General features: G+C 36.6%; 1 protein-coding gene across 3 annotated transcripts in view; it reads left to right on the forward strand.

Moving 5' to 3' along the window:
• LOC148816100 (disabled homolog 2-interacting protein-like) overlaps positions 1 to 16,246 on the forward strand; it is a 365,406-nt gene that overhangs the window by 114,348 nt on the left and 234,812 nt on the right. The window lies entirely within an intron of this gene.

Consider the following 16,246-nt stretch of genomic DNA (forward strand, 5'->3'; position numbering starts at 1 on the left):
ATTCATTGTTAACCTATATATAGGTTCAGGACAGCAGTTCAAGGAAGGAAGTGCCTTTGGAAACTTATTAGTGGGGTGTAAAGCTTACTGCAAAGCTAGTTCTGCAACTGCTTGGAGATGGAGGATAACAAGTGAAACCTGTTGCCAGAAACAAGTAAAAGCTACAGTACCAATTAGCCAAAATAGCAGTATAACAATAGATTTTTAAATCAGTTGTTTACGCAGATAGATTCTTAGCTTCTTGCTACGCATAATGAAAGAGTGTGCAAGAGGCTTTTAAACATGTTATAATGGGATAAGTTCCAACCTAATAAATTCAGCTAACAATGACTGTAGTTTCAGCTGTTAAGCACCTTCTAGGAGACTGTGTTTAAATGCCAGTTTGATATTGCTGTAAGTAACAGTTAATAAAATTGTGTATCAAAAATGTATCCATTTTAATGGTTTCTTAACTATTGGGACTTTTCTCTCAGGAGTTTGCTTCTAATTGAGACTGTCTTATGAGCTCATTAATGAAAACACTATACTGGTGTTCATTAGCCAGCTTTCTGTCTTCTTGTTTCATAGGAAAACATCACCAGAGTCTAAGAGAATGTACTTGGGCAGATATACGCTAATTGATGAAAAGTACTGTTATTAGAGAAGACGCGGAGCATGTCATTAAATTGAGCTTCACTACTTAACTGAAGTGCTTCTTCCATAAAGACCAGTCTTCCCAAGCCACCGTGATGCTAAAGATAAACTTTAAATTGCCATGTCGTCATTCTGATCAGAGTTGCCGAATGTCTCTTGATCCAGTAGTCTGTGTTGTCTGATCATGCGTGCTGATGTCTGGGTCGAGTAAATAGGAGGCAGTGGTTCTAACTGCCATACTTAGAGCTGGATTCTGTAGCAAGTCCCTGGAACAAAAGGTAATTACGTTAACTATAAACAACAATCAGGCTTCTGAGTAAAGATTCAATAGAGCGTCCCCCTGACGATAATGTACAGTCAGTTGTGTGCTTAGAGGGGGTGGAATGTGGCTGGGTTTGGACAGGACAGGAAACTCTTTCCTTACTCCATTGAATTCTCTACATCTGCGTTTTTGGCCACATAATCGGGACATCTTTATTCTTGTAGTTACACCATTGGAGTGAACACTGAAATGGTTTTATATTATGAGTAATTATCTAAGAGGATAATGCTGTAAATATGATCATGCATGCTAAAAATGGTTCATTTGTATACTGAGTCACTTACCGTAGTACAAGACCCCTTTGTGTCACAGCTAAGTAAATAAATTCATAGACCATTATTCATGAAGATTTTGGGTTGTTTTGGAAGAAAGTAAATTTGTCTTGGGGTGCACTGGGAAATTTAAGTATGAAAAGATTTATTTGAATTGTCTTCTGTAAGTTTTAGTTTTACAGTATCTTTTTTTCCTCCCAACTGCACAGATTTGGTTGTATTGATGATGATAAGGCTGAAATGAAATCTGATGGGTTATTGTCAGTTATATTGCTGGAGATGATTCCTTTAGTTTTATCACTAAGTTACAGAAGAGTGCAATGAAAGGTGCAATGTTAAAAGAATGAATATTTTAAGTGATTCAGGTATTCAGTATACAGTATCAAACAATGATTTTTTACTTCAAACGGCACAGAGTGCTTCTTGTCACACTGCACTGTTAAGGTGTTATGATGAGAACAGAGGGAAAAGGACATAAGGTTAAACAAGAGATCTGGAAACTATCCGTCTCTGTAAACAGTGATGTTGTGTGAAATGTGTTGAGTGTAATCAGAGGGTTACAGCCTGAAATAACTTGCCTGAACAAGACACTTTTGTGCTGGTAGTGTCTGTGACATGCTTATGTAATGTACAAACTGCATTACAGCAAAAACTCAAGTATTTGGATTTATGATTTATAAATTATTTTATTAATAAAACTAGACCCTATCAATCAAGTTAAAAATACGGCCTGTATGCATACAATTATATCAGTACTAATGTTTATTGATTTCAGAGCATTGTGCACAAAAATATATATTTTATAATTGATTTTATCTCTATTAGGTGGTATATTTTAGCTTGCTGAAAACTTTCTTGAGATCAGTGAACAGTGCATAGGGGATCTTATTATTTGGATTTGATAAACAGACAAAACAGGTTTATTTACCTTTAAATGCAGAAGAATGAGAAAATTCCTCTGGGTGCTTTCTGGAGGATTTACAGTAAGTAACCTTTATTGTCATGCAGATCGTAAGACAATTGTGGCACAGTACTTAGTGGACTTGTAAATCGAATGTTGTGGGTTCAAATAGTGGGTGCTGTACTGCTGTAGTAACCTTGAAGAAGGTAATTACTTCAATCAATTTCCCTCAGCAAAATGCTTCAGCTGCATAAATGGTTATAAATGTAAATCACTTTGGATAGAAGGATCAGCCAAATACATGAACAATAACAATTAAAGCTGTGTGCCCCAGGTAAAGATTTCCTGAGGCAGGCATTTGTACAGGTGCTTCTGTAGATAACATTTAACAAATAAAACAACAGATTTTTTTGTTTTGTTTTGTTTTTCGGGTGCAGCTAGGAATGGAAAGTCCTGTTCAGACAACTAAGGAAGTAGTGGAATGCCAGTGGCATCGTGGCACACTGCTTACATATGTTTTCAGTGATGTGGAAAGCAGGGCTGAAACAACAGGCCAGGGGTATCAAGTTCAGAGGCTCTGAATTGTTTCCTGATTCAAGAAGGTAGAGGGAAAGCACTCATATAATCACATCAACCTATTTGCCTAATTTCCCTGACTCTTAATGAACATTTATTTCTGAAATGTGTATATTTAGGATATTTAGATATTTACCATTCACAGAATATTTTTTTTAATGTATTGGAATGTAAACAGTAATACCAAGTTGTATTTCTGTACTTTTTTAAAGTTTGAAGGGGCTTGTAACAAAAGAAATAGTGAATTTATCCTCCTGCTGTATTCAAAAGTAATTCCTATATTGCATCTTATGTAAATCTGAAGTCCATTAAAATATTGTGCAGTAATGTATTTGTTAAGAACCTCAAATGGACATTGCTACAGGCCAACTATACCAATTAAATGCTGAATTAATTTTTAAAATATGATTTGTATACTTGCCATTCTTTAGTTTGGATAATTATCATCTGCTTAGTTAGAATCTGCCTGTATATTTAAAATTCAAATTATATAAAAATGCAGTTACAAAAATAGCGATGACAGTTATGTGCTAACAGAGAATGTATAGTATGTTAGGAATGCAACCCTATTCCCAGGGCCTCTATTGACAAAAGTTTATTTCTTCTCCACATACTGTACAACATACACCTTTGAACTCGGTCACCTGTAACATATCGGCAGTCATTTAGATGAGTAAATACCAGAGTATATGTAGAACAATTCAGTGACATGCAGGATGATAGAATACAGTGCAGAAGCTGTTAATAGCCAAAAATAAAAGCTTTGAAATCTTTCGATTAGTGCCCTTACTGTCAGTTTAACAAAGGATATTGAAGAGGTTTAGGAATCTGATTTAGCATGTGTAAGAAAAAGCTACTATAGAATAAATCATAAAACAATGTTGTAAACAGGATCCAGTAGAAGTCATGTGACATTTAAATTGTACTCTGGTGCAGTTTCTTGGACATTAGCAATGATGATTTACTGCCTTATTCCCTTATCTAGTCATAATCAGGTGGCTCCTGAATTAATAATACCTACAGTGTATTGGGGCTTTCTGTGTTCCACCATTTTGTGAAAATGCACAGTAATTCTTATACATGTTCCAACGCATTGTTTATATTCAAAAACTGTCCTGTACGTGTCAGCATAGACCAAAAAGAAAACTGAAATATGTTGATTTCACAAAGTAAGTACTCAGAACCATAAACTCAGTATTTGGCACCCTTGGCAGCAATCATAGCTGCAGGGTTTCTGGGGTAAGTCTGTGCCAATGTTGCACACTGGCTAGTTGCAAGTTTTTTCCCATTCTTCATGGTAGATTTACTAACACTCTCACACAGCTTTAGGATCGCTTACGGCCATCAGTTTTCAAGTCTTTCCACAGAGTCTCAGTAATCTTTGACTGAGACACTCAAGGACATTTATTTTCTTATTCTTAACTCACACCAATCTAACTTTTGCTATGGATCAATGTCCTGTTGAAAGGTGCATTTTTGTTCCAGTTTTATGTGTGAAGCATGTTTTTTATAAGATTTGCTAGTACTAAACTCCTGTTTTCATCAGTCTCAACAGGCTTCCTAATACCTACTGATGAGAAGCAGAACTATCACATAACACTGAGGCCACCATGCCTGACAGTAGTGTTGAGTGAGTTATGTTCATGTGAGTTTGTGTCAGATGTACTGTGGCATTTTGCATTTAGACCAAGACATTTCCTCTTTTGTCTTGTCTGATTACAAAACCTTTAGCCACATGTTTGCAGTATCTCTTACAGTAGGCGCTTTTTTGGAAATCCATTTTGGGACAGTTTTCAGTTTTATAAAATCCCTTTTGTGGAGTGACTCAGATGACCTATAGACATTTCCTCCCACTGAACTCTGTAACTCTTGCAAAGTTGTTGTTGGCTTCATGGCTTCATGGTGGCATCCTTAACCTGTTTCCTCCTTGCCTGGTTGCTCAGTTTGGTGGAACAGCCTGGTCTAGCATGTCAGGGTGCCTTCTAGTTCCATTTCTTCACGTTTGACTCCACCAAAGAGATATTTAAGGTTTTTAAAATGTTTTATACCCTTCTCTGGATCTGTGCCTTTTAGAAATTCAGATATACCTTACAGAGATAGGTATACTTATTTTCACTGGATGTGAACTACTATTATAACACACAGACAGAGGCCATTCATCTGTGGCTTATTAAAGCTTCAGATAATTTTGTGTTCCTAAATTCATTTGGTTTTCGACACGGCAAAAAGCTTTAATGCTTATGTAATCATGATTGGTCTAGTTTTCTTTCATATTACCAATTTGCCCCTTTTAGTTTTTTTTTTGCTTTTAACATGTGGAATAGGTATTATATATCAAATATTAATTGCTACTCCAAAGTGTCATGACTGCGTGCTTAAAAGCAATGAAATGTGAAAACTATGCAAAGGTCTGAGTACTTTTGCAAGGCACTGTACATTGTTAAAATCGCATAGTTCAGCATTTCATACAGCAAGAAACCATATGTACAATAGAAAACTTAAATTACTTATGCTCAGAAGTTTTGAGTGAAATTTTTCTGCTGGGAAATGCATTGGCATATTGTGTGTTCTGGGAAATGTATTCAAACTTTCTCAAGCTGCTGTGTGCTTTTTAAAGTCATTGTATGGTCATTATTACCAAGTGTAGGCTGAAACGTACTTAGAACGGTATATAAGTTCTCTCCTGTATTCTGGACCACATGCAATACTGTATAAATAGAACATAATTATGAGAATTAGCATGTTTTTCTTCCACTGCACATTTATTTGACAATCTCATATCTACAAAACTGTTGTTTTGACATTGATCTGTGACTTTGCTTGTCAGTTTAGCATTTCTCCCTTTTGATGCGCCACACACACAACAGCAGAATAAAATCATTCTTCATTGTGTGCAAACATTTACGATAGTTATCTTTGATGTTTTGGTGTTGAATGGGCATTATTTCTTTACATGGCTATGACTTATATTTAGAATTGAACTAAGAGCTAGCTCACATCTTTTCAGCTTTTCTTTATTGTTTTTTTAACAATAAATAGGATGGCAGGAGCCCATCTTTAATAATTTATCTTAGTTACTACCCTGCGGCCCACAGATTTGGAATTCTTGTAAAGTGAGACTCTCTTGACTACGGAGTTGTAATGAGAAAGCTTTCCTGTCTTTTATAAAGCAGGCTTTTGATGTAGCCACTCTAGACTTGCAGCTTCATAGATAGAATGTGTGGGCAGTTGAGGTCTCCATAGGGGCTGATTTACAGAGTATGAAGGTTTGATGAAAAATTGATATACTGTATCACCATAAGATAAACCTCATACTTCAGCATTCCTGTGAAATATTTATTAGTGGGGGATATTTGTAGTTGGCTTCAATAATTAATTTGTCATTTGAATAATCAGAAACATAGAGCTCCATCTGCAATTATAATTTTAAGATTTATAAATCAAAACGGGCAAAATTAATATTTATACAAAATATTGTTGATATTAAATAGCATCATTTAGATCAACTCATTTTATTGCTGACATGGAAATACATGTTATGCATTTATTTCTGTCTCACTCATCGTGACTGGCAGGATTTTGATTAAACTTTGCAGGAGCACTCCTGTGATCAACCGATCAAAAGACTTTAAAAAACTGTAATTGATAGTCACTCATCTGATCGTCGGTTAGGAAAAAAACGCTTCCTTTCCAAATATTTAGAGTGAATATGTTTGAATTTAAAGCAGTTGTTGTAGATCAGTAACCTTTCTTAATTTTCAAATTGAGGCCTTAATTTTAAACTCTGAAATATTTCAATTGCTCGATGATTTTAAAATCTATGCTTTTATATAAAAAAATATACTAGAGTCTATAAAATACAGCATTTCGAGTGTGATCAATAATTTAAACAGCTTTTGTTTGAAACAGAAAGGACACTGTATGCATGTCTAATGCTGTCTGTTTATATTGCAAAAATAGTAATATGTTTTAATCCCATTTAATTGGAAGTACCTATGTATTTCTGTGGTGTAAGATTATGTTGACATACTATACTGAACTGTAATTCATTGTGGCCACAGAATTAGGATAAAATACTGTACAAACTTATTGGTATATTTCATCGTGGGCAGTATCTTTCTGTTTTGCTACCTCGCGTGTTTAAGGTTTAATTAATTCTGTTCTCTTGAATAATTCCCCCTCACGTTGTTTTCTTTTTGGAATGATTCCAAGCTTCTCTCAGTGGGGCTGTGGGTACTGAGCCAAAACTTCTTGCAGAGATTTTAGGATGCCCTCCAAACAAGTCCAGGAGAATCGCTGGCGTTCTGCTTTAAAACGGCAGTTTTCTTGTTTACTTGAGGCGTCTTTCCCCACATTGCCTTTATCTGTAATGCAATGCAATGACTGTTTTGTCTGTGCTGTTTCCACTGTTTTTTTTTCATTGTTTGCCTTCCCATTGGTCGATTTGGAAAAGGAAACATGCAGAAAACATTTAATAGGTTGTTACGAGAACTTTTTGGGGAAAGGAGGCTTAACCTTCTTAAACACCCCAAAATAATTTCTAAAGTTTACAATGCAATTCATTCCTTTATACTAAATTTCCTGTCCTGTCTTATTTCCCCCCCCCTTTTGAATTAGCCATGTTTAATGAACTGTCCCTGTCCTTCATTTTAGCATGCCTTCCAGTTGTGCGTTTTCATTAAATTTGGTTTTCAAACTCACTGTGCAGTTATCAGTCATCAGCGATTCACTACTAATGCATAAGCTGTGTTATTGCCAATGTGTATTAACTTTCCTGTCCAGTATGAGCTAAAATTGTGAGCATTTTTAGATTAAATGAAATTCCAAGTGCATTCTGATCAAGAAGAAATGGGTTCTGAAAGATTTTTGTCATTCAATAAGCTTTTCTGCTGTATTCTTTGTATTATTTGTGCTGTATTACATAATTAATTGTGGTTTCATTACCAATTTAACTAACAGCATTTTTCCATAACCTTAATCCTAATAAATACTATTGAAACAGTGGTAAGAAGTCAGTTTTCAATCTTTGCAACTCACAGTCTACACAATATTCTATGTAATCTGTTCTTTCTTGGGTTGCACTCATCAGATAATTTTTATATTTAGACAACAGTTGGTGCTTGTGCCCATTTAAGTTTATACAGTACTATCTTACAACTTTAAAAACGTGACAAATTCAAACATCATGGGATTTACTTCTTTGTGAGAAATAGAGCTTTTTTCACAACCACAGGATTGGGTGTTTTACTCTCTTTTGACATTTCAGAGGGGAATTAACCTCTACTTGTTCCTTTGCAGCCCGCATACTGATGCAGATTCCTGCTCTACTTTTTTGCTGCTCTGAGCAACACAGTGAAAATTGTTTCTCAATACCCTACTCATCAGGGTGCCCAATTTTGAAATTCATTGCAATAGGCAGTGTATGAATGCATAAGCTTTGCTTGCTTACCTGCCTTGAATGTTTTCAAGTGGTCGAAATTGGAGGGCTTACAGTTCTCAGTATGTACAGTAGCTGGAAGCAGGTGCTATGTGTTGCAGTTAATCTAGAGCACAAAAGAAGACAACCCTTTTTGTGTGTGAGAAACAAAGATGTGTTCATACATACTCATGCTTAAAGATAAAAGCAAGAAGCTTGTTAACATAGTGAACTGCAGAACAGGAATGCATTCAGTAGTTTTAGTGGACTGTCTGTTGCTAGGTGTTGGTATTAGTTGACTCTGGGATACAGGCCAACTCCTCTAAGAACATTAGGGGGCCAGTTTGCTTTGCATTCTGTGCAGCAGGGTGATGATTTTATCTGGAGATTTTGCTTTGCTTTTGCAGCTACAGTAAATTGCATGGACAGGAGAAGGTGAACCGGCACATACAGTAGTGTCACTAAGGAGGTTTAGAGAGGTTTATCATTCCACACTGTTCTCCAGGGATACAGACTACAAGAATCCCAGTCTTTGCTCTCCTGGCTGTGCTGTTCTCATTGTTCAGCACTGAGGGTTGCATTTGTGAGGGATTAGAGTGCCAAAAACTTTAAATAACCTGAGTCGCACAGCCAGTATTGCACAGCCAGTTAATTTTACTCAACTTTTTGGAAGCTTGTAGCTTCTAATGGTCAATCATACAAATATATTAGTATATAAGGTCTGAAGTACATTCCCTTTTGTCTTATTCAGATTGTATTCATAAATATTAATAGGTTTGCAGTTTTATCTTGATGAGAATCAGTCTCAAATAATAAGGTTAATGTTCAGCCCTTCCTGGAGATAACCTGAAGCCACATAATTATTGTTAGATAAGAAATGCATACACAAGTAGGTCAGAATAAAACAAGGCTATCCTTGTCCTATGAGACTGCTTCTTATTTTTTCTTTAAAATATTCAACTCGTAAATTTACATTTAACAGTGTGCATATACTGTAGAAATGTGACTGGATCTAAAACCCTCTTGGAAAAAAAGGATGTGATATGCAATGCAAAGAAATCATTTAATCATTAAGCATGTGCGGATTAGCAGAATTTAACAACCTGGGGACTGTGTATGGATTCTAATCAAAACTGAAGAGGTTCCATGCCAAGGAGCACTGTTATGTATGCGTAAGTATTTCTTAAATGACTTTGATTCCAAATAGGTTTGATCCCATATGTTCTCATCTTTAAGAATCTCTTCCCCGTTTGAGGTGGATTTATACATAGTGCCCATATCGATATTTTATGTTTGGTTACATATCTTCTGATCTCTTTTCGTCATCAAAGGATTCTGCTTCTCCTTTTTAAAACAGAGCACAAAGAGAGCTTTTCTTTCTGAAATTGTATGCACATTTGATAGATTTCAGGGTGCAAGATTTTGGCTCATTTCTGCCTTGTGTTAATCTTATGCGGTGAAGAAAGGTGCCAAAAAATGCCAAGAGATTGTAACCCTGGAGCTGAAGTACATCAACATCAGACTGTTTCATGAAGCATACATTATGTTGATTTTGTACTTATTCCACTTCAAGAATGTGCCCTTTCCAAAACAGATTAAATAAGCATATTCCAGTATAAACCAAATGTTTTCCAATGTTTAATTAGCCCAAATTATATATAAGTTATTGTATTGTCTTTTTCTACTTGGAAGTAAAAATCAGTTATGACTACTTGAAAGAGATGTTCTGTAAATAAATGGAGTTGTACTCTTTTATGAATGCTAGGTTTCAGAATTTAAAATGGGGCTCAATTTACAAAATCAAGTTCCTTTTTAGGATGCAAGAAATCAATGATATGTGCATTGTAAAAATGTAAATTGTATTGTTTTTCACCTACAGATGTATTTGCTAGGTGCACTATTACTATTAATATACAGAATCAGTAATTATGTTAGGGAAAATCAATTTGGGAAAGGATTCTGTGTTTGATTATTTGCTTAGTTGCTGTATGAACAAGGTACCACAGGGTTTGCCAAGAGGACACAAATGAATCATATGGTGCTGTCTTTATAATTATCTGCCTGAAGCAGTAAATGTCAGCCATTACAGTATATCTGTATTAAAGAACAGAACAGATTTGAAGTAATTTGATCTTGGACAGTGATGTGTTAATATGGAGTGCCCTTATTTGTAGTCAACCCTGGACCTTAGTAGAACTTGAGAATTACAGCAGGGACTGCCGTTGCCTTAGGTCAGATTCGAACTCCGATAGAATCAAAGAGATGTTGATGCAGTGCTGTTATTGCTGCAAGGAGTGGACATTCTCTTCTGAAATCTTTCTTTGTGTCTTGCTTAACCCCATCTAGGCAGGACGTGTTGAAACAGCAAGGGTGGCACTTTATTTGGCATGAAATGTAAGTGAACTACAGTAGACTGTAAAAGATCAAGGTGTGGCAGCACCACTGTATTTTATACATTTCTGTTGATGACAGGTTTCCGTTTTCTTTTGCCGGAGTGTTCTTGTCTACTGTACATGCGTGGATACAGTTGAATTGATTGTATTATTGAGTCTAAAGAGTCTGATGTTACGCAAAATAAAGTCACAATTACAGTACAGTACAGAACCCAGACAATGAAACTGCAGGTCAGCGCCAGCAAGTAAATAAAGCTGTGCCAAACTGCTGTGCCAGACTCCGGTGGTTTCTGTGCTGGCTGCACACTGTTATTAAAAGCCAAAAACAGCCACAGGATGCACTATCAACAGCAACTTATGTTAGAGTTGCCTGTTTGCCATATGCCCCTGTGTGTATAGCATTACAGAGTATCTTTCTTTCCAAATAATGTTTTCATCCAACTGTTCAGCCATCCGTCCATGTTTTCATAAATACTCTTTATGCACTTGTGTTCAGTATGTAGCCGCGTAAGATGTCACTGGCGTACAAATGCTGTATAGGAATGATCTGAGTTTATGAATATTTTGAGTTGTGGAAGTTTGTTTAGTTTTAACTTTGGCAGTCAAGTTTTGTGCGACTTGTTTCGTCATTTATTGACAGTAGTTTCTTTTAAGTGAGTTTCAGGTTAATCTGCAATTTCAAAGAATTGTAGATTCTAAAATGGTGATTTATAAATCCCTTGCCTGTTGGGGCTCCATTTAGTACAGTTAAGATACCTTAAAATCTATTGCTGTGTTTGTTAACACAAGCTTGCACTCATAAGGCTGAATGAACTCAGTTTACTTGTGTTTTGATTTGAGGTACAAATTACACTATACATACATATACACTGTGATTTGAAATTGAATTTGAAATTGAAACTGAAAACCCAACATGTGGATGAGGAAAACTGTGCCTGTGTTGCTTTCTTAAGGAGCTTATCTGAAAGATAGCTGTAAGGCATTTTGGACAGCAGATGTATATTTAATGTATAGAAGTAATTGAAGCAGAGAATCATGTCTGGAATGTCTGTTTAAAGGCATCATTACGGCTGTATTATTGGCTGAAACTGGTTAACCTAAAACATGCCTTTGAAGAGCAAGAGCTGATTGCTGCTTATCAAGATCCTTTAATGAATAATTAAAATTGCATCGTGAGCCAGCACTGTACTCTAGTTTAGCTAGTTAGCTGATTGATATAAACCTGCTGAGAATATGTAAACAGTATCATTTTCACACTGATTGGAGCTTTTTTGAAAGTTGACTGCAACATAAAAGTGGGTCAAGCAGGAACTGCATGTGAAGGTTTTAGTTCTGGTTAATATCCTCAGGAGCTGCTCCATGGCTTCAGAATTGGAGTACTCTGGGAACTTAATCCACTCCTTTTCAATCCACTTCTGCTTCTGAGGGTCATGACTGTGGGAACGCTAGTAAGACTATAAATTTTTTTGCCCCTGGGAAGAAATTTAGAAAAATGGATTTTCAAGTTTTTTTGCTTGTAATTGTTAGGGATGCAGAATTAAAAAATGGCACTTTGGTTGAGTACTTTTAAGAATAAAAAGGAAAATGAGGTTCATTTTGTTAGATAAGAGAACACCAGAGATCTTCAGTTTATTCATAGCTCAGCCTTGTTTTAATTTTGGCTTTAATATTTTTACTTTGTCACTACAAAAGTTAGGTTATTTTCTTAATGTTTACAGTTAGAGAAAGAAGAACTCATACTGTATGCTGCAGGTTGGGTCAGGTTTGCAAAGCATTCAGCAGACTTTTGTCAAGTCTATTTTTTTCAGATTGAAAATTATACTGTTTACATATTTGTTCTTAAGCTTATGCCTAAACTGGTATCTTTGGTATCCGGACGCTCCTACATTCTTTTAATGAATTTAGCAAACAATTTAGTTTGTGATTGATCTCTTTGTTTGGTTTGAATTTCTGTGAATAAATATTGTAACAGTGTAGAAAACTGAGCAGGGTTTTTCCACATTTCTTGAAATCCAAAATTTCCAGTTTCAAACTGTTTAAAATACAATTAAAACAATTCAGCAAAGGGTATGACGGATGTGTTACACCTTTTTAGTAGTTCCTAACAAATACTTTATCTCTAAGCCTTTGCAACACAGGGCAGGTTCCCTCAGAAGGGAGCAGTACTGCAGAAATAATGTTTTTCTTTATTTAAATTCTAAACTTGCTCTTAAGATACAGATTACATTAAACTAGCATGCACATTCCTAATATTTGCTTATGATGAAAAGACTGTGAGAATGTGTTGTGGCAATTCTGAATTGGATACCAGTACAATATATGTACAGTATGTGTGTTGTGGATGACTCTGAGATGCTACAAAAATGACCTACAGCATTTGTTTTGTAATAACATCTCCGACATGAGAGGCTATGTCCGGGTGATTGTGTGCTGAGAGATGTTCCCATTCTTAACTAATTGTACAGTAGTTGCGATTGCAGTGCAGTGATACAGCATGCAGCTAAGATACTTTAAACAGTACATTTAGTGTTTAGTTGATTTTTTTTATGGATTAAAATGTTTCTGGGACCCGTTCTTTGGTATTTGTCCAAATAAATACATTCCATAGGCATAATGTATGTCTTTCCTCCTAAGAAATGCATGTATTGTTTTGGACTTATTCGGTATGCTTTTCCTTTGAAGTATATTGACAGCCCCCTGCTTTTTAAAATATTTCTTTGGAAGTACAGTAACAGGAATAGGATTTTCCCAGCTTTGCATTTCAATTTGAGTGTGCAGCTCTGTTTCAAGTCAGTGTATGTAAATTTATAATATAAATGCCTGTTGTTTCATTCTTTCTGTGAGTGGGGATTTGTGTTAAACTGGAGGTTACTGTGCAATTTCAAGAACATTCTGCAATCTGGTTTTCCTTATGTACAGTAATGTGAAATGTATTTGTAGCACAGCTGTTTAGGCTTATTAGGGAATGCCCCAAACATCCTCTGTCCGAATTTGTTTTAAAAAATATTGAGCTGTACTTTTTCCTAAAATTTTGAAAATCATTTTTTAGTATATTGCGATGGACTTGCAGCCCATCCAGGGTGTATCCTGCTTGGATATTGCTTGTTGGGATATGCTCCAGCTCCTGTACAACCCTGAATTGGATGAAGTGGTTAGAAAATGGATGGTTGGATTTTCAGTATAGATAATAATGTTATTGTTCTGCATTAACAAATATTTTTACACTTACACTCTTCCACCACCACCATTTGCATAAACCTTTTCTGGGCTCATGTAATTGTCAGCCAAAATGAAATGTGGTTTGTCAGTGCATTTTCTACATTGTCACTTCCTTTCAGATTATGCTTTGTTAATGTTTTTCATGAAGTGTCTAATCAAGGCTGGTTCACCATAACCAGGTCAGAGAATGTGGTCATTGTTGTTTTTGTTTTTATCACTTTTAGAAAAGGGATCTTTTATTTAGATATTAGACCAATAATAGCGGTGGCTCTGTGGCTAAGGATCTGCGCCTGTGGCTGGAAGGTTGCCGGTTCAAATCCCGCGGCCGGCAGAGGAATCCTACTCTGTTGGGCCCTTGAGCAAGGCCCTTAACCACAACTGCTCCAGGGGCGCTGTACAAGGGCTGACCCTGCGCTCTGACCCCAAGCTTCTCTCTCCCTGTCTGTGTGTCTGTGTCTCATGGAGAGCAAGCTGGGGTATGTGAAAAGATGAATACCTAATGCAAGAAATTGTATAGGGCTAATAAAGTGATATTATGTTAAACTTCTTGTGTGGTTTGAGATCATTTTTTTTAAAAAAAAGCTTGAAAATATCATCCAAAAGGCAAGGCTCATTCCTGTATTGAATAAACAGAAAGCTTGGGTTTACTGAAAACACAAACAGACATCCTATACTGTGCACTTTATTGAAAAGTTTTTTTTTTCCTGAGGCCATCATTGCCTTAAGGGAAAGAACTGTATTGGATGTTTAAATTTCCACATGATTTGACTTGATCTAAGTTACAGTGTTATCGTTTGTTCAGTTTCCCGCTACAGCAAATATGAATTACTGTATAATACATCAGATATACAGACCAGGCATTTGTATGTACATGTATAAGTAAGAACTGAAAGTAAGCCCCCTACCTTATATGCTGTTTAATATTCCAGCATTCAAGTCCGAAACTTGTGTAGGAGAGACATATGAACTTGAAGCATAAATCTAAATGCAGTTGATCATGCTGCATTGCATTTTAGTGCCTTACAATAAAAGTCATAAGTGCCTGTTCATGCACTGTGGTGTCGGTTGTGGATTTACTGTGTGCATTTGAGATCTCTGCAGAGATCCCAAAGGAAAAGTTATGTGTAAAAAGACAGCTTTGAAAACTCAATTCCACTCTTACTGGGTTGAAAATTAAAAGTAATATATGGATTGTGCTAAAGCTGCCGGGCTGGTAATAAGATCTTGACTGTATAGTGATGAGTTTAATACTGTAAGCATTGCATCTGTCTTCTTGTTTTGGTGAACAGAGTTTTGAGTATTTTTTAGGGGATATTGGTCAGGATCTTTTTTCCCTTAAGTGATCCTTTAGTTTAAGAGGGTAGAAAGCAACTGAGCACAGTTTAGAGTCCATTTGCTTCAAGCTGCTCATTTTGTTCTGTTTTGCTGTTTAGTTCCATAGCCAGTACTGGTTGTCATGGGAACACCCCCCCTCCCCATTAAGGCCTCCTGAGCTTCCCCATCCCTGGAAAGGGACAGTTTGTAGAAGTCAATCAAACCTAACCTGCACCTGGCAGACTGCCATGGAGAGAATTTACAAAGTCCCCACAGTCAGAAGCCTCCCTGACTGAAATGGTAGCCAGGCCTCTGGTTGAACTTGAACTTTATTGCCATATGTAACTGGTACATGTACTTGTACAATGGAATTCTTACTTAGAGAAAGTCTCTTGATTGTTAAAACAAGTGTAAAAACACAAAGTGCAGACAGTGCATCAAGACAATATACAAACAAACAGCAGGCAATGTACAAGTAAACAGTTTAAATGTAAACAGTGCAGATGTGTAAACAATGACTGGAGATGTGCAATAAATAAGAAATAATGAGGTAGATGGTGATGGTGTAGGTGTGGTCCGAGGGGCATGGCTAAATGCGTTCGCCAATCGCACTGCTTGTCGATAGAAGCTATTGAAGAATCTAGTGGTCAGTGTCCGTATGCTCTTATATCTCTTGCCTGAGGGCAGTGGGGTGAAGAGCTCATGCCTGGGGTGGTGACTGTCCTCTGTGATGGCCAGAATTCTACCACGGCAGCGGTTCTCATAGAGCTGTTTAACCTCGGTGAGACCGCAGCCGATGATCTTCTGGGCCATAATGACCATTCTCTGCAGTGCCTTTCTTTCTCGCGAAGAGGTGTTGCCATACCACATGGTGATCCCGTTGGTGAGGATGCTCTCGATGGATGCAGCGGTAGAAGTTCACTAACACATGTATTGGCATCCCCCATCGCTTGAGGCACCTCAAGAAATAAAGGCGCTGCTGAGCCTTCTTCATGATAGAGTCAGTGTTCACAGTCCAGGTTAGATCTTTAGAGATGTGAAACTTTAGGTTCTGTGAGCTAACAGTGTGAAACACCATCCCACTCCCTTAAGGAGTTAATGCCTTATTTAATGGAAAAGAAATCCCTATTTCACTCTTCCAGTGTATGTTGCAAACCTGGGCTTCTGTGAATGCTTCTGGAAAAATAGAATTAATAAGGT

Source organism: Atractosteus spatula, chromosome 23, assembly GCF_055471065.1.
Source record: "Atractosteus spatula isolate fAtrSpa1 chromosome 23, fAtrSpa1.hap1, whole genome shotgun sequence".
NCBI classification, from domain to species: domain Eukaryota; kingdom Metazoa; phylum Chordata; class Actinopteri; order Semionotiformes; family Lepisosteidae; genus Atractosteus; species Atractosteus spatula.